Source organism: Apium graveolens, chromosome 4 (assembly GCF_009905375.1).
Source record: "Apium graveolens cultivar Ventura chromosome 4, ASM990537v1, whole genome shotgun sequence".
Classification (NCBI taxonomy): Eukaryota; Viridiplantae; Streptophyta; class Magnoliopsida; order Apiales; family Apiaceae; genus Apium; species Apium graveolens.
Window position 1 is genome coordinate 172,669,960 of NC_133650.1, and position 20,681 is coordinate 172,690,640.

General features: G+C 35.8%; 1 non-coding gene across 1 annotated transcript; it reads left to right on the forward strand.

Annotated features, from left to right (window-relative positions):
• The first annotated feature begins 20,251 nt into the window (after positions 1-20,251).
• Positions 20,252-20,358, forward strand: LOC141722877 (small nucleolar RNA R71). Its single transcript, XR_012575875.1, has one exon. It is a non-coding gene; the product is annotated as a small nucleolar RNA R71 (small nucleolar RNA).
• The last annotated feature ends 323 nt before the right edge of the window (positions 20,359-20,681 follow it).

Genomic DNA, 20,681 nt, shown 5'->3' on the forward strand with positions numbered 1-20,681 from the left:
TAATAATTATCGAGCCTTGAAAACAATTTAAAATAATATTTTAAAGCTCGAAACTATTTTTTGGAATTTTTAAATCATTTTTAAATAATTAAATCTAATTAAATAATTAAATAAAATCAATTAATAATTAATTAAATCAATTAATTTTTGAATTAATTGGCCAATTAATCAATTAAATATTAACTGAAATTATTTAAATAATTAATTCAGATTTATTTTTTGAATTAAAAAAATAATTTTTGGAATTAAAATAATAATTTTTGGAATTTTCAGAATTTAAAAACGAGTTTTTTATAATTAAAATAAATAGAAAATATGATTTTTAAAACAGGAATCCTATTTCTGCAATTTTCCAGAAACTTCAGGGACCAAACTGTATCGTTCCTAAAAGTTAAGGTACTAAATTGAAATTTTGCAGGGGGTCGCCGGAAAACGTTATGTCTCGCCGGAAAACGTTATGTCTCGCCGGAGAAGACGATTTCGGCGTCTTCACCCCACCAACACCTCCTGATCACATCTTCACAATACCAGGAACATAACCATGCCATCAAATCACTCAACCCATCCCTGAGTTGGCCGGAATTAGGCCGAGAAATTCGCCGATTTCCGGCGAACTCGACATAAACTTCAAAACACAACTCCCTTCGATTCAGACATCCTCTGTTAACGAGCTATTTACCAATCGATCGCAAATTTTATAAGGAACACAACCCACTATAATACAACAGATAATAACCCCTAGATCAAAAAGCCCTAAATTTCAATTAAGAACATTCATACGGGTTATAAACCCTAATTTCAAAATTCGAAAATCAAACTCAATTTTGAACATGTTATTGAACTCCAAATCAGTCATATAATATATCAAAATCATCAGGAAAACAAGTTCTACAACATCCAATCATCAAATCATTCAAACAATCATCCGAACAAAAATTTATATTTTTAATCAAATTAATTCGAAAATAAATAAAAATATAGAAAATAAACCTTGATTTCTGCAGTTCTAAAACTTGAAGAACCTGATAGAACACTCCGAGACCTTCGATTTGGTTACTCGAGCTTTCCAAACAGAGATCACTAACACCTTGATTTATTGGTTTGATTCTCAGAAAGGTTTATGAATATATTAATTTTCTCTGGAAAATTATATAATTACTGTTTGCAAATAATTTTCGGTAAGAAATAAAATACGGTAAAGGCTATTTATAATTACGGAAAATTAGTATCCCGTTGGATCATTCCGGATATAAAATGGTACGTTTATTTTTAAAAACTGATCCAAACGGTACCGGTTTTCGGGATAATTATCCAAACCAGTACAATTTGTACTGCGGTCTTGGTCTCAGCGCATGGTTACACGTATTACGAGGTGATAATTGTGATAGTTTAATAAAAAGATCATGTTTATCGAAAATACGAGTTTTATCAATTTACCAAAACGAATAATGTATCGAAAATGTTGCGCCGGGACCCGCGCAGGACAAACCGTACGCCTGATCGAAAAAGTCGAAATATGGAAAATGCTCGGAATATTGCAATTAGGTTAGGAAGGAGTTCTCGGAAGAGTTTCGGGCTATAAAAACGTAAAAAGTGGATGACGTCGGTTGGTTCCCGATTGTATAAAATAGTTTTTAAATACTCGGATTTTTTTTTTATAAAATTCATATATTTCCTATAAAATCATAAATCAACATAAAAATAAATAGGAAGATATGACAATTATTTATATTTTATTTTGGACATATAAAAATTAAAATACTCAATTAATATTATTTTTAAACATCCAAACACATATAACACTTAACAAATAATTCACAAAATAGATATTGAACATACATAATAATTATTTATCAGCAAAATAATTACACGATATATCCCGGATATTACAAATACCCTAGGAGAGTGCAGTTCAAGAAAGTAACCTTAAAGCCATGTCGTAGATGATTCATGTATAACATATACAAAACATAAGTTCACAGAGAAAGATAGAGAGAGAGAGAGAGAGCGAGAGAGATAATTAATACATACATTAGAAGTTTGCATATATACATACACATGAATCATAAAACATATACACACGGATAGAAGAGAAGTAGTACCCTAAAGTAGAAGCACAAACTAAGGCCAAGCTGATGCGAACCCAAAAACTAATTCGACCCCAAATTAGCACTGAAACACAAAGAAAAAATCAAATTAGTACCGGAGCAAACATAGTTTAAATAAAAAGAACCAAAAAAACAAAAAAACCCCAATTCAAACATAAAACCCTAATTTTGTTCGAAGCTGAAATCAGCTCAAGCAGTCCCCATTTTCATCGATTTGTGAACATTTATTTCTTAATTGAATTAAATCAACTTTAATTTACCGTTCATTTGAAAGGGAGTTGAGAGAGGGTGAGGACTGGCGAGAGCTTTGAGAGAGGTAGAGAGAAATGTTCATAAAAGGTTGGGACTTTAATTTTGCAGAGAGAGTTGACTCGTTTCAAATTTTACCCACCCTGTCCAACAAAGATTGCCCGCTTGTTCAAAATTTTAGCTCGCGTGAACCATTACGAAAATTGCTAATTTTACTTTTTAAAAAAAATATTTTTTTAATAAAATTTTAATTGTATATAGTATCAATTATTTTGTTAATTAAAAAAAATATCAGTTACTTACTACAATTTATGTCACACCCCAAACCAAACACACACACACACACACTAAATAAATGTGAACCATAATTATATTACAAACTTATAAGTCCAAAAGATAATAATAATACGATTACAGACCCGACCAAAATAATAGCAATCCCGAGATCTTTACAAGTTCAGAGTTTGGAACAGCCCCTCTAACTAATACAATAATTACAAGCTGGCGGATATTGCCTATATATATTCTACCTGCGCCCTCAAATGGTCTTCACCTTACCTACTGGTTGCCTTACGAGCGGTCTGCTTGGTACGAACCATGATTTCTAGCTGTAGAACAGGATTAAATACAAGAGAATGAGCTAATACGCTCAGCAAGTACTAACAGTTCTATTATACAAGGCATTATCTCACTATCATGGGTTCATGAATCAAGGGGTTATAGATGCTTGTAAAAATGCAAAAGGAAACATGAAGTTAAAATGTAAAGACATGGTAAAATCATAGTAATTGAAACATGGCATAGGGAATCATGACATTGTGGTAACATGTTATAATATAAAGGCATGATAGATTCATAACGACCGAAACATGGCATATGGTATCATGGCATCGGGCAACATGTTATAAAAATTAAATCATCAAAATCATTTTAGGACGCTACGGATTACAGCCGGTGATCATCCGTGAAGTAATCCCGAACCGCGCTGGATTTTCAAATATAATGGGATCCCTAGGCTACATGTGAGCCTATCAATAAGTATGAAAAGGACTTGCGTCTAGTCCAATCCACTAAGTCAAAAAACATTTTATTTTTTTATGATTTATAACATGGATGCCAGGAAAGATTTGGTATTATTTTAATGGAATTGTAACAAGAGAATTCAAGTTCACTAAGGAGGGAATTTGGTAGAGAGTTTAGTATTCACGGTCTATTGGACAAAGAATGTTTTGAAGGTAAGGTACTAACAAGGTTAAGGGTTATTAACAGTAGTATTTGAATTGGTTAATGACATGGTAATTATCACAACTAAGCATTCACGAAAAGTATGTATACTTGCAACAATTATAAGCATAAGGAGGTAAGTAACTTGCCAACAATTATAAGCATAAGAAAGTAGTAACATGCCTTCCAATAGTTCTAAGATTATTCGATCTTGATGGCACGAGTCTTCCCCTTCACTTCGGAACCTACACATTATATTAACCTCATTAATATTCACCCTTTAACACCTTACAAGCCTATAAACTCCTAGACTCACTATTACCTATATCATACTACTATTACACGAGAACTTATAATTATAAGAATACACATAACTTAATCATATGCAATTCAGGTAATCCACATAGTCACATAATCACATAATGGCATGGCATATACTACTAGTTATTTATACTATAATATCACCTAAATACCTAAGCACATAACCAAGTAACTCATAAGAACTTAAACCCAAATATGATGTGCAACACTCAGACTCTTCACTTCTAAGTCCCAAATACAACGAACACCACTAAGGTTTTCCTATGACCACTCGAAGGGTGCTCTCGGGTTTCTTGGTGGAAATGGGATGTCTCCATCTTGGGCCTCCACTCCAAACTACTTCCTACAGGTTGTTAAGACTCTAAAATAACTTCTAAAGTTGGTGAGACTCAAAGGCCTCACTCCTATAGGCTTACAGAAATCAATACTCACACTAAGGTTTCTGCTAGCACCAGATTGCACGCCTTTTGCTCCTTGGCCGAAATCTCAACTTCCACATGGGGAATTATAACAAAAATAATTCTAATGGATTCTTAAGACCTAAACCTAACTCTCATACTTGGTTTCAGGCCAATGCCTCACCTAGGCTTCTCTAGGCCTCTGCTCAAAGTTGACACTATCCAGCCTTCCTAGAAAACAGTCTGCTCTATTTTTACTCACATAAAACTCACTTTTCTCACTCAATTATTAATTTTAATGGTTTTTTAAACTTCCTAAGGATTTATTACACTTAGTTACACCAAGGCCCCGTGAAGGCCTAGCTTATGGCATGGTTAAAGTCGACCAAAGTTCAAGCTTACGCAATTCTGCCATGTTTTGAGTTACTCTCGGAAATGTGTGTGTGCACCTACCTAAATGCAAGTTTTCCGACGAATCAAATCCACTGAAATCAAGTACAACTCAAGTCTTAACTCCAGTAAACTCAGGCCCAGCTAGGCCTTACCAAAACTCACCTAAAACAGCCTATACTTATGGTGAAAAATTCTGCTACAAAGTGCCTAGTGTACCTCCTTCCACCTTAACTCCCATATCAACACCAAAATCAACATGCAAGCCCACAAATCTATCCTACATTGTACACAAGCCTATTAAATATCATTCTATAGAAAAATTTGAGCATAAACCTAGCCATAAAAGCCATTTACCGAGGCAAAAACAGAGAACATAGCAGAGCAGATTTTACATATGAAATTTTAAGCAAATATTCGAACCAAAAACACATGGTATCAACTTGATGGCTACAAAATTTTATCATAACTCATCAAGGCACATATCATACTAGCATTTTAGAGCATAAACTGTGGCACACATTGCATAAAAACTCATATTTAGATCACATAGCACATTTATCTAAAATACTTCTCATTCTACAACATGCAAGTATAACTTCAATTTTTTAACGTAAAAATCATGGCATGCAAGGATGGAAACTTGGTAAAATATATCTTATAAGATCATAAGTTCTTTTAAAAGTCACATGCAAAGTCTCTTACTTCTTCAAATCAAATAAAACTATCACACAAACAATAAAAATCCATTCGGCTCCTTGGGAGTCATTGACGAATGCTTGAAGCCAAGATTATAGATTGAAAATGAAAGAAAAACACTTCATCAAGACCATCTCTTACTCAAATTTTATGAGCCACATTAGGTTCAACTCTAGATTCACAAGAATTAAAGTTAAACCCTTGGCTTTAACTACATGCAACTAAGAAATTAACCTCGAATGAAGATATAGAACCAAGTGAAATTGTCCTTTGCTTAGAGGAGTTGAAAGATGCAAGAAGATGAAAAAATGAAGAAGAAAAAAATGAGAGGGGAGGGGGTGTAGGCGCGGCCGAGAGGGAGGGGTAGGGAGAGGAGAGAGTGGAGTGAGGTGTTGGTGAAGAAAAATGAGGTGAGTGGAGTGTATAAATTTGTTTTTGTCTCACCAGAATGGTAGTGGAGTTTGAACTAACTATTTTGTCCTTCATCCACTAATAGCCAACTTTTGCATGCAAGGTTTTATTGGTCTTTTGCTTGGTCAAATGGAGTTAGTGGGGAGTGAAAGGACGGTCCTGCCCTTGATCTCTATTTGGGTGGATGTTGCATGCAAGGGCACCCTTGTAATTCAATAATTATTAATAGTATAATTAAAAAGAATGTGTTTTAGTAATTAAAATATAAATCAATAAATCACCAAATTAATACCATAAATACTATGAGATTTTATAAATTTAATAAAAAAAAATTCAAAAATGTCAAACCAAAATTTTATATTAAAAGAATTTTTCTAATATTATCACACTAATAAATAATTCATGTAAAATATAATTTAACACATTAAAAATCACACAAGCAATTACAAATAAATTGACTCTACTCCACAATATTAGAATATAATTTATCTGTTTATTCACAACTCATACAAATATCACTATATCGCGAGAATCTGAATTATTAGTTAATCGCGTAGTAGCAACTAATCAAATCGTGCTACTTATTTAATCGCGTAAAGAAAATCTTACTCGCGTACAAAATCTATACACTTAAAAATATTCCAGCAATATTCGCAATGCCATACAATAAAATTATTCATAATATATAATAAATCCACATAGCCGGCGCTATAATATAGAATATTGATAAATATATACATCGTACTTATAAAATAACTCAAATATTTACTGGTTGTCACATCCCCTCCCCCTTAAAGGATTTTGTCCTCAGAATCTAGGAGAATAATTAAGGATACCGATTCCACATCTCAGATTCTAATTCCCATATTGCTTCTTCAACTTCAGGATTCCTCCACAATATTTTCACCAAACTTACTAATTTATTTCTAAGAATTCTCTCTTGTCGATCCAGTATCTGCACGGGTTGCTCTTCATATGATAAATCGGCTTGAATTTCGACTAGTTCAATGTCTATCACATGATTGGTGTCCATATTATACTTCTTTAGCAATGAGATATGAAATACATAATGTACGTGCTGATATTGTGGCGGCAAGGCTAGCTCATAAGCAACTTTCCCTACTTGGTTCAAGATTTCAAAAGGTCCGATGTATCTTGGAGCTAATTTCCCTTTCTTACCGAATTGGGTGAAACCCTTCCATGGTGATACTTTTTTCAATACCGCTTCCCCAATTTTAAATTTCACATTCTTCCGGTTGGGGTCGTATGGCACCCTCCAAACCCGGGTCAGAAGTTTGGGGTCCATACACACACCTTAATTATAACATGCGTATAACAATATTAAAGATAATAATAATATGCAGTGACCCTACTTACCAACTACCACATATCGTAACAGGTTAAAGTATGCATACAAGCTACACACACACACACTTATATTACAAACGCCCAAATCCCAATTATTCAAACTTACAACTGAATATTAAATATTATTACAAACATCATAAACTTAAACTATTCCAAAAGCTGTCAGATAGCTTAACTCGATCAACCTGGACCCCTAGCTCTCGCACTGGATTGGGGATCCTCGCTACCAACAGGTTCCTTCTTAACTGGAAAAGAATATAAACAACATTGCACAAATGAGCTAATTACCTCAGCAAGTCACATTGACAAGACTGAGAATAATGATCGTCAAGTGAAAAGAGTTAAGGTATCAAGTGAACAATGATTAATGATTTAGAATTGGATATTATATTTTTATTTTAAAAACCAAGGTTAGGTTGCTGATCAGTCACACACTAACCCCGAGCAAGGCACACAACTCTGCTCTAATTATTGGATCCAAGGCATACATTGGCCTAACTTGACCACCAATATGATCTAACCACGAATCTGGTCCAAAATTTTATAAAACAATCTAATTCTATCATAATAACAGAATAAACAATGAAAATTAATAAATAGAATCATAAATAATATTGGATTTCCGATCATGAGATGGTTTCAATCTTCACAAGGAAACAATATGGAAATTTCAAAGAATGGCTATCAAGTGATGAAAGAATTGGATAACAAAAGAATCAAAGTTTCAAGGTTATAAGGATTTGGTCTTTCAAAGCATATGGTACAATGGTTTGAATATATAAACAATCTTGATTCAGTATTTGTTATTTAGTTTGTATGTATTTGTGGAGTAGTATCGTATCTCAGTGGTTTTATTCGGGTAATCAACAATCAATAGTTCAGAAAGAATAAGGTTAACGGCTCAAGGATCAATAACTGGAATCAAGGATTAGGGTTCAGTACTTCAAAGCACTTGCAATATAAAACAGGAATATCAATTATCTACAATATATCTCGAGAAAGTTCAGAACACTTTCCTGGTACTAGCTTGCTATACTTTACCAATTTCCAATCACAATCTCCTACTCCTCGACTATCTGCTTCCCTTTCCTACGCCTTGCCTCTTCTGCTCACATAACATAAGTATCTATCAATACTCAACTCATACGATTATGTTTGGTATACACTTATATCTACCCTTCGTTTTACCCAAATCCCACTAACGGATTAAAAGTTACGCTAAAAACCTGTAAACACTGAACATATAGACCGACAGTCAAACAACAAGTCACATATGACACGTAACACGTCAAACAATCAATGACATTCCATCTATAAAGAAGTCTCGGGTCATAAACAGGCTTTCGGGTATTTAATATAATTTTTAAAATATATTTCAGAATTAAAATGCGTCATTGGGTAAATTTTAAAGCAATAAACAGGGTTCGGTTGGCCAAATCTGGCTTCAAAATAATTTTATAATAATTATCGAGCCTTGAAAACAATTTAAAATAATATTTTAAAGCTCGAAACTATTTTTCGGAATTTTTAAATCATTTATAAATAATTAAATCTAATTAAATAATTAATTAAAATTAATAAATAATTAATTAAATCAATTAATCAATTAATTTTTGAATTAATTGACCAATTAATCAATTAATTATTAACTAAAATTAATTAACTAATTAATTCAGTTTTATTTTTGAATTAAAAATAATTTTTGGAATTAAAATAAAAATAATTGGAATTTTTAGTAATTAAAAACGAATTTTTATAATTAAAATAAACAGGAAATATAATTTTTAAATAATTTATAAACAGGAATCCCTTATTTGCAAAATTTACAAACTACAGGGACCAAACTGCATCGTTCTTAAAACTACAGGTACTAAACTGCAATTTAACAGGGGTTCGCCGGAAAACAATCGGGGTTGGCCGGAGAAAACGATTCTGGCATCCTCACCCCACCATCACCTCCAGATCATAACTACAATTCACAAGGAACACAACCATGTAATCAAAACATTCTGATAATCCCTGAGTTGGCCGGAAATTGGCCGAGAAGTTCGCCGGTTTTCGGCGAACTCGAAGAAACTTTAATACACAACTCCCTTCAAACCAGGGATCGTCTGTTAACATACTATATACCAATCGATTGCAAATTTCAAGGGGAACAAAACCCACCCATCTAGAACATCTAATAACCCCTGGAACAAAAAGCCCTAAATTTCAATTAAGAACATTCATACGGGTTATAAACCCTAATTTCAAAATTCAAAAATCAAACTCAATTTTGAACATGTTATTGAACTCCAAATCAGTCATATGACATATCAAAATCATCAGGAAAACAAGCTCTACAGCATGCAAGCATCAAATCATTCAAACAATCATCCGAACAAAAATTTATATTTTTAATCAAAATAATTCGAAATTAATAAAAATTATAGAAAATAAACCTTTGATTCTGCAGTGATATGAAGCACAGATTCTGATAGTACTCTTTAAACCCTTCGATTTGGTTACTCGAGCTTTCCAAACGGTATCGGTTTTCGGGATAATTATCTAAATCAGAACAATTTGTACTGCGGTCTTGGTCTCAGCACCTGGTTACACGTATTACGAGGTGATAATTATAATAGTTTAATAAAAAGATCTCGTTTATCGAAAATACGAGTTTTATTGATTTACTGAAACGAATAATGTATCGAAAATATTGCGCCGGGACCCTCACAGGACAAACAGTACGCCGGATCGAAAAAGTCAAAATATGGAAAATGCTCGGAATATTGCAATTAGGTTAGGAAGGAGTTCTCGGAAGTGTTTCGGGTTTAGTGAAGTCGGCTGGTTCCCGATTATATAAAATAGTTTATAAATACTCGGAAAAAGAAAATATAAAATCCATAAATTTCCTATAAAGTCATAAATCATCATAAAAATAAATAGGAAAATATGACAATTATCTATATTTTATTTTGGACATATAAAAATTAAAATACTCAATTTATATTATTTTTAAACATCCAAACACATATACCACCTAACAAATAATTCGAAGAATAAATACTGAACATGAATAATATTTATTTATTTGCAAAATAATTACACGATATATCCCAGATATTACATCCTTCCCCCCTTACAAGGATTATGTCCTCAGAATCTCCTAAGAAAATAAATGAGGGTATTTTTCTCTCATATCACTTTCTAACTCCCAAGTTGACTCTTCAACCTTTGGGTTTCTCCACAGTACTCTGACTAACTTTACCACTTTATTTCTTAACACTTTCTCTATTTATTCTAGAATCTCTATCGGACTCTCTACATACGACAAATCTGCTTGAAGCTCTATTGGCTCGTATTCGATTACATGCCTGGAGTCTGGATTATACTTCTTAAGCATCGATACGTGAAAAACATTGTGAATGTGCTCCATGTGCGGAGGTAACGCCAACTCGTAAGCTACTTTGCCAACACGCTTTAGAATCTCAAAAGGTCCGACATATCAAGGGCTCAGTTTTCCTTTCTTCCCGAATCTTGTCAATCCTTTCCACGGCGATACTTTCAGTAATACCAGATTTCCTTCTTCGAATTCCATATCTTTCCTTGATTGATCTGCATACTTCCTTTGACGTTCTTGTGCTGCTATCAATCTCTTCTGGATAACTTCAACAACTTCCTTCATCTGTTGCACTAATTCAGGTCCAAGTATTTTGCATTCTCCTACTTCATCCCAATATACAAGAGATTGACATTTGCGTCCATAAAGAGCTTCATAGGGTGGCATCCCAATGCTGGCATGATAACTGTTGTTGTCTACCAAGGGTAAATGCTCGTCCCAACTTCCTTTAAAATCAATAGCACAAACACGTAACATGTCTTCTATTGTCTAGATTGTTCTTTCGCTTTGGCCGTCCGTCTATGGAGGGTAAGCCGTACTCATGTTTAATCTCATTCCCAAACATTCTTAAAAACTCTTCCAAAATCTTGAATTAAATCTCGGATCTCGATCGGATATAATAGACACAGGGACTCAATGACGAACTACGATTTCTTTCAGGTACATATGGACTAACTTGTCTAGTGAAAATCTTTTATTTATAGGCAGAAAATGAGCTGACTTGGTAAGTCTGTCCACTATAACCCAAATGGCATCATGATTGTCTTTTGTTCTTGGTAATCTGACTATGAAATCCATGGCAATATGCTCCCACTTCCACTCTGGAATCTCTAATGGCTGTAACAATCCACTTGGTCTCTGATGCTCTGCTTTAACTTTCTGACATATATAACATCTGCTAACCCATTCTGCAATTTCCCTCTTCATATCGGGCCACCAATAATTTTCCTTTGAATCTCTGTACATCTTGCTACTTCCTGGATGGATTGAATACCTTGAATTATGAGCTTCCTGTAAAATTTCATTCTTCAGCTCCGTTACTGGTGGAATCCAAATTCTAGAAGAAAACCTAAGAATACCTTGATCGTCCTTTTGCGTGCACAATTCCTCTTCTACCAAATGATTAATGTCCTGATCCATTATCTCTGCTTGACACTTCCTTATCTTTTCTAACAACTGCGGCTGGAAAGTCATACTATATGTTTTTGCTTCATCAGGCTTGCATACTCTGATTTCCAATTCCAATTCCAATTTCTGAAATTCCTTTTATATCTCTTCGGGTACTGATAACACATTCAACTTTTCTTTCCGACTTAACGCGTCCGCTACAACATTTACTTTACCAGGATGATAGTTAATCGTGCAATCATAATCCTTAATCAACTCTAACCATCTTCTCTGTCTCATATTAAGCTCCTTCTATGTGAATATGTACTTCAAGCTTTTGTGATCCGTATAAATCTCGCATTTCTCTCCATATAGATAATGTCTCCAAATCTTCAAAGCGAATACTATGGCTGCTAGCTCCAAATCATAAGTAGGATACTTCTGTTCGTGTGGTTTCAATTACCTTGACGCATACGTAATAACCTTATTGTGTTACATCAGAACGCATCCGAGTCCTTTATGAGAAGTATCTCTATAGATTACAAAATTTCTTTGATCATCTGGAAGTGACAAAACAGGTGTCGTGATTAATCTTCACTTCAATTTCTGAAAACTTTCTTCAGATTTATCGTTCCATATAAACTTTTCATTCTTCCGTGTAAGCTTCGTCAATGGTGTTGCAATCCTTGAGAAATTTTGAACAAATCGGCGATAATATCCCGCTAATCCCAAGAAACTTCTTACCTCTGTTGGTGTTCTCAGTCTTTCCCAATTTGTAATTGCTTCAATCTTCGCTGGGTCCACTTTGATCCCTTAATTACTGACTATGTGTCCTAAGAACTGGACTTCCTGTAACCAAAACTCACACTTCAAGAATTTAGCATATAACATTTTCTTCCTTAAAATCTTCAAAGCTGTCCTCAAATGTTCTGCATGATCCTCTTCTGTCTTTGAATAAATCAAAATATCATCTATAAATACAATAACAAACTTGTCCAAGTATTCCTTGAAAATTCTGTTCATCAGGTCCATGAATGCTGCCAGGGCATTGGTTAATCTAAAATACATCACTAAAAAATTATAATGTTCATACCTTGTCCTGAATGATGTTTTTTGGTATATCCTCTGGCTTAATCTTTAGTTTGTGATATCCCGATCTCAAATCGATCTTGGAAAAGTACTTGGCTCCTTTCAACTGGTCAAACAAATCATCAATTCTGGGTAACGGATACTTGTTCTTGATTGTAAGCTTGTTGAGCTCCCGATAATCGATGCACAGTCTCATGCTTCCATCCTTCTTTTTGACAAATAGTACCGGTGCACCCCACAGGGATACACTGGGTCTGATTACTCCTTTCTCTAACAACTCTTGCAATTTCTTTGCTAGTTCCTTCATCTCAACGGGCGCCATTCTGTACGGGGCCTTAGATACTGGTTCCGTTCCAGGTGCTAGGTCGATCGCAAACTCAATTTCTCTGTCTGGAAGAAGTCCTGGTAACTCATCAGGAAACATGTCTGGAAATTCATTAACTACTGGAATATCTTCAAATTTTGCTGGCTCCTGACTTCTATCAATCACATAAGCAACGAAATGCTCGCATCCTTTTCGTAGTAACTTTTTAGCTTGAATCATTGTTAAAAACTTCTTTGCTTCCTTCTGACCCTTAAACGTTACAATCCTCTCGTCTGGCGTCTTTACCATTACCTTCTTATTTCGACAATCTATGTGGGCATCGTGCTTAGATAACCAATCCTTTCCTATATAACGTCAAACTCTCCTAGCTTAAATGGTATCAGATCTACACAAAACTTATTACCAGAAATCCCAATCTCACAATTCCCACAAACTTGAATAACAGATACACGTTCTTGATTTTTTAATTCCAAAGTCATTATTTCATTTAAATACTCAACTGGACAATTTAACTTACTAACAAAATCTTGAGAAATAAACGATCGAGTTGCTCCCGAATCTATTAACAGTTTGGCACATAAAGAATTCACATTAAGCGTACCTGCCACAATATCAGTATCCTGGATAGCGTCCTTCACAGACATATCAAAAACTCTAGCCCTTGGAGTCTCATTCACTGCTGGAGTAGATCCCATAATTCTCAATGCATTGCTGACTAGGGCTGGTGTCTTGCAATCCCTGGCTATATGTCCTAGCTTCCCATATTTAAAGCATGTAAATCCAATAGATGGGACCTTAATTGCTAGATTCCGAGTAGGCTGATCCTTGTTCACTAGCTCTCTTGCTGGCTGATTGCGGTACTCTCTCGAATAGTGCCCTTTCTGATAACACTTGAAATAAACCATGTTCAACTTATTACAAACTCCTCCGTGCTTCTTCCCATATACCTGACAATCTGGAAAAGTTAGCCTCAACTGATTCAGCTGATTTACATTGACTGGACGGTTGCCTTGACCTCCGTCGCCTACATTTTGCTTCTTGAAATTAAAATTTCTCCCTAACTGAAACTTGCCCTTCTTAAAATTTGGAAACTTCCCTGGTTGTGAATGTCCTTCATTCCCTTCAAACTTCCTCTTCTTACTTTCCTTTTCTTTCTGTGACATCTCACTCTCAGTTTCTGCAATCATGGCCTTCTGTACGACTCCTGCATAGGTATCCAATTCAAACATGGCCACCTTCCCTCTGATCCATGACTTCCGACCTTGATGGAATCTCTTGGTCTTCTTCCTGTTAGTATCTATATATGATGGCACATACCTTGACAACTCTTCAAACTTACTCTTATAATCAGCTACCGACATACTTACTTGCTTCATCTCTAAAATCTTCAGCTCCATCTGATCCTGAACAAACTGGGGAAAATATTTTTCTAAAAACAATTCCTTGAACCTCTCCCAAGTAATAACATCTGTACATTTCAATGTCTTCACAGTTTCCCACCAATAGGTGGCCTCATTTTTCAAATAATAACTTGCAAACTCAACCTTTTGTTCTTCCTTTACCTTAACTAAAGCAAACAACTTCTCTATTTCCTTTAGCCAAACATTCGCTTCAATCGGATCTAAGAAACACTTGAATTCTGGTGGGTTCACCGCCTGGAAAGTTTTGAAAGTTACATGGGGGTTGGTCTGTCTTTGTTGTTGTTGAGTCAGGTGAACTATTTGTTGAGCCAAGATTTGAAGAATCTGTGCTACTGCTGGGTCTATGGGTCCTGGGTTTGCATTCTGGTTGGTATCATCTTGGTTGTTGTTGTTGGTTTCTTCATTCTGGGTGTTGGTGCGGGTATTTCTTCTGGGAGGCATTTTCTGTAAAGAGTCAAACAACTTATTTAGCTTTTAAATCAAATCCTTTGCATAAAAGAAAAGTTTTGTAAAACAGAAATATCTCTTTTTGAAAACAGTTGTAATAGTTGAACTAAGTAAATTGCATGCTTCTTTACAGAATGTAAACAATTAAAGGGGTAGGGTATATGGTATCACAGGTGGTATAACTGGTGCAATAAATAAAGTAAAGTAAAACAGGTGCAGTAATGTAAATGACAATGCTGTAAAGGAAAAGGTACTGATATATATTGATCAAAAGTTTTGGGTAGTACAAGCGTTAAAACGCTTCAGAAGTAAAAGCAAAAGGGTATAACAAACCTACTCACAAATCAGCAGATCTAGTCTATAAATACAACCCAAAAGTCTACTGATACATATTATACACTACTGTACATAATAAACAACCACAACACACTGATCAGCATCTCCATCTCTGGGTCTCTGTCTCTCTAGTTCAAGGCAAGTCTGGACTTCTGTTAGGGCGAAAACACGCGCTAATATTCATGCAAGTATACGCGTTCGCAAGTAGTATAAGATATAAATCAGATTCGTTCCCACAGAGACTGGTTTAGGTTAAGTTCAATTTATGCACCTATGCAACAATGTATGGTTATCGCTCAATGCTAAGACAAATAACAAATTGGGTTTTTATTAAACTAAGAGATTATACTAAATAACATTAACTAAGAGAATTGAAGTTGAATTACTATATATGACAAACATGGGATCCTAACTTCATTAAATACTTCATTCAATAGCCTTATTGTTTTTAACCTTAGCATGTGATGGTGATGACACTAATCAGATAACACAAAACTGATAAACGCCAACTTTCGTTGCACGAGTACCATTCTACCAGACATCCACAAAAGAGATAGAAGCTGAATAGGCACCAATTATATTGAGACCCTATATGTCTATAGAATTTGACAACAAAACGGTTTAAGCACAAGTTATCTATCTTGATTACATAGGGCAAGTAAAACGGTTAGAGTTACCTATGAATCATGCATATAATACATGAACCTATGCTAGCATGGCAAGTTCTAAACCTCTATATTCACTATCGCTTCAATAAAGATTAACACGCTATCTTATATGTTAGCTACGCACATAAGACGAATAAGCACAACCATACTAGGATATCAATCAATCACCACACACCAAGATATCGAAACAATTAACTATTGAAATCCATAAGTAAATCCGCTAGAATCCCATGACAACGATTAGCCCATAATCGAACTCATCGTCACCATGGGTTTCAATGAAAGCATGGTATAAACAAGGTCTTAATAAACTAAATAATAATCAAAGTACGAATAAACGAGATCTAGGTTCAACAAGAACGAAAACGAGCATCCAAAGTTACAACTAATTCAAAGAATCACAAGTTGAAAATAAGATCTTCTTTTTCGGAGTTGTTCTGTGCTTCTAGGTCTTCTCCTTGGTATCCCAATCTTCCCGGATGATGAAAACCCTTATTTTAAGTATATATACGCCCTTAGTGGACCTGGACCCTTAAAATCGTCAAATTCTACTAAAAAAAGGCTTTTTCAGCGACCAGCCGCCTCCTGAGCGGGCGCTCAGCTCTCTTGAGCGGGCGCTCAGCTCTCTGAGCGGGCGCTCAGCTACTGACTGGAAAAATATTCTGATGAATCTTGTTTTGACCATAACTTGAGTTCTACTTGTCAGAATTAGGCGATTCAACTGCCCATGCGAAGTTATTGAGATTCTCTACAACTTGACAATGGCCTTGGCTTCCAATTCTGATCACTTTTAATCATATTTCCTTTAAAAGCTCTTTTCTTCATTTAACTAATACCTGAAATGCAATAACACAAAAACACATCAAAATACCGACAACTTGAGTCCAAAACACCAATTTAAGCTTGTAATAAAGCATTCCAAGTGTATATAAAATCTACTTATCACACCCCCAAACTTGAATCGATGCTTGTCCTCAAGCATAAATAGACTCAAAACTATAAAACAAACCTAATGCATGAATGCAACTATGTGAATGCAACTAAATGATAATGTAATCGATCCCCTCAGAATAACCATAACCAAATGAATAAACCAATGCCTCTAAAAATGCAATAACTTGAAACAGAGTTCGAATAAATTCCACAAACCAACTCACAAACCAGAAACGTGCGGGTGTGGATGCTTAACAGATATACTCTCGATACTAGATCAATAACCCTAACTTATCTATCATTGAAACAATCAAAAGTTTATAAACAGAATAGACAATAAACGCATTATGACTCACAACACCTCCTTTCTACTAGAGTTGTACAAGAATTCACACTATTATTGAACACATAGCAAAGATGCTTATTTGATCGTGCAATGAATGAGGTCCCAAAAGACTTATACAATAATACCCATGTAGCGAGCGTTAGGTTAGCGGATCCCAGACTATAAAAGCCTTAGGTCACTAGGCACAAAGTCCCCTAGAACTTAATAACTCGAGTATTAAAGAGCTCACTCTTGATCAATTATGCATAAACACATACTTTTTTTCTTTCTTTTTTTTCTTTTTTTTCCTTTTTTTTCAACAATTTCTGAATGAGTGTGTTTCGTTCCATCTCATTCGACCCTAGACTACTCATAAAAATATGAGCCAGCTACTAGCCATTTGACACCTAGCCTTACAACAACTAGCAATGAAATCCAAGTTTTTTTCCAGATAAAAAGAATCAGTGTTTTTACGTCACTACGAGAATATCACAAATTCTAAATATAACCAAGTGATTAAATCTCAACAACAAACAAGTATGATCATGATCTAGATCAAACGCAACCCTATAAGACTTTGTGAAAATATTTGTTTCTGGCATGCAAATCAATTCATTAAGACTTAAACATCCCTCTATTCCTCATCACCACACTCAAATCAACATCAACTTATCCAATATCATAGTTCATCTTAAGGGATCATGCTAAATATGCATGCAAATGCAACTATATGAAATTACATAAAAACAAACAAATATGTCCTAAATGAACAATCATACAAAAATATGAATGAACTAAACTAAACATGCAACATGAATCTATATGAATCTATATGGACACACACTACTAATCCTTACATTATCACCCCCAAACTTAAAATTTTCAATGTCCTCATTGAAGGCAATAATAAGGATTTCAGGCATACCTAATTAGCGGGAGATTCACCCTCGTCGGGTGGAGGATCAGGTGGTCAATCAACCTCGCCACTAGTGTCTCGGAAAATAGTACCGAAAGCGTGTGTCAAATCTTCAGCAAAATGATGGTGAATGTCATGCATGGCCTTCATACGCCTAATTACTCGCCTGTACTGCTCGTCACCAACACCAGTCCTATCAACTACCTGCTGCACATGAGAAGAACCCTCTATAGGCACTGGAGGATCCGTTCGGCTACCCTCTACATCATCAAAGATATATCCCAACCCCTTGTTAGGGGGTGCACCTAAGAATGAATAACTCAAGTGATTTGGTAGTGGGTTGAGCTCAAGTGTAGGAGCATCTTCAATAGACGACTCGAGACGATCCTGAGAAATTTTCAGCTCTGCTAACCCAAGAGAATCGAATGGCACATCCAACTTCCTCTGCCACAGAGGTGCATTCAAAACCTGAATTTGCTCTACTTTAAAGCACTCCTCTTTAGTTGTGGGTAATTTTATTTCCCTGAACACATTGAAAGTGACCTTCTGATCATGAACCTTCATCGTAAGCTCTCCTTTTTGCACATCGATCATAGTTCGGCCTGTAGCCAAGAATGGTCTTCCCAAGATAATGGGAATCTTCTTATCTTCCTCGAAATTAAGAATTACAAAGTCAGCAGGGAAGAAGAGTTTATCCACCTCGACCAAGACATTCTCCACTATACCTCGTGGATAAGCGATGAAACGGTCAGCTAGTTGCAATGACATGTATATTGGTTTCGGCTCAGGCAGACCAAGCTTCTTGAAGATAGATAAGGGCATCAGATTGATGCTAGCTCCTAAATCACATAAACACTTGTCGAATGACAAGTTTCCGATGGTGCAAGGAATAGTGAAGCTTCCAGGATCTTTAAGCTTCGGAGGCAACTTCTGTTACAGCACAGCACTGCATTCCTCCGTTAGAGCAACGGTCTCTAAGTCATCGAGCTTCACTTTCCGAGAGAGAATACCTTTCATAAACCTCGCATAGCTAGGCATCTGTTCAAGAGCTTCAGCGAAAGGTATGTTGATATGAAGTTTCTTGAACACCTCCAGAAACTTCTCAAACTGCTTATCCAGCTTTTTCTTTTGCAGCCTTTTAGGAAAAGGAGGTAAATGATAAATCTGTTTCTCCCCTGTATTACCCTCAGGAGGAGTGTATTCCACAGTAGTCTTCCTTGGTTCCACCTCTACTTTCTTCTGCACATCTTCTTCAGCCATAACTGCATTTTCTGAATCTTGAGATTTTTCTAGCTCTTCGTCTTGCTGAACTTGGGGGCTTGCGACCTTTCCAGACTTTAAGGTGATGGCGTTCACCTGTTCTTCAACTTCCCTCTTGCCTGGATTTGTTTCTGTTTCACTAGGAAGTGTTCATGGTGGTCGATTCAATAAGGCATTAGCAATTTGCCCTATTTGGTTCTCTAGATTCTGGATAGAAACAGCCTGGCTTTGGCATATAAGAGCCTGGTTTTTGTACATAAGCCTCAACTCCTCCAATTCATATTTTTCATTTGAAGATAGACCTGCATCATTAGTTTGTTGTTGAAGTTGGAGTTGTTTTCTTGGTGTAAATTGTTGCTGAAAACCAGGAGGGTTAAATAGGTTATTTGCAAACTGCTGGAATGGCTGTTGCATCGCATTCTGATTGTTGCTCCAGCTGAAGTTAGGATGATTCCAGTTGTCAGGATGATAAGTGTCTGAAACTGGTTGCTGCGATCTCTGAAAGTTGCTCACAAACTGAGCTGAGTCGCTAGATATAGCGCATTGTTCTGTCGCATGCGGACCTATACACAGCTCACAAACACTAATTATCTGCTTAACACCATAGTTAGCCAGAGAATCGATCTTCATAGACAACGCCTTTAGTTGAGCAGTGATAGCTGTAGCTGTATCCACTTCAAGAACTCCTGCTACCTTGCCCTGTGGATATCTCTGGGTTGGATACTGATATTCATTAGCAGCCATCAGTTCAATTAGATCATAAGCTTCCTTATAGCTCTTTGCCCATAATGCTCCGCCTGATGCTGCATCGATCATGGGTCTGGACTGTGCTCCCAACCCATTGTAAAAACAAGTGATGATCATCCAATCAGGAATTCCATGATGAGGACACTTCCTAAGCATCTCCTTGTAGCGCTCCCAAGCTTCACTTAGCGATTCTCCCGTTTGCTGTGCAAATTAAGTAATAGCATTCCTGAGTGCAGCTGTCTTCGCCATAGGGAAGAATTTATAAGAAACTTCTGAGCAAGATCTTCCCAAGTAGTAATCGAACCAGCTGGTAGAGAGTGTAACCAGCTCTTAGCCTTGTCCTTCAGAGAGAATGGGAACAGTCTTAGCTTCACAGCATCTTCAGAAACACCGTTGAACTTGAAGGTGTCGCATATTTCAATGAAATCCCTAATGTGTGTATTGGGATCTTCCGTTGGAGAACCCCCAAACTGGACTGAAGTCTGTACCCATTGAATTATGCCAGGCTTGATCTCAAAGGTATTAGCTGTGATAGCTGGCCGGACAATGCTAGATTG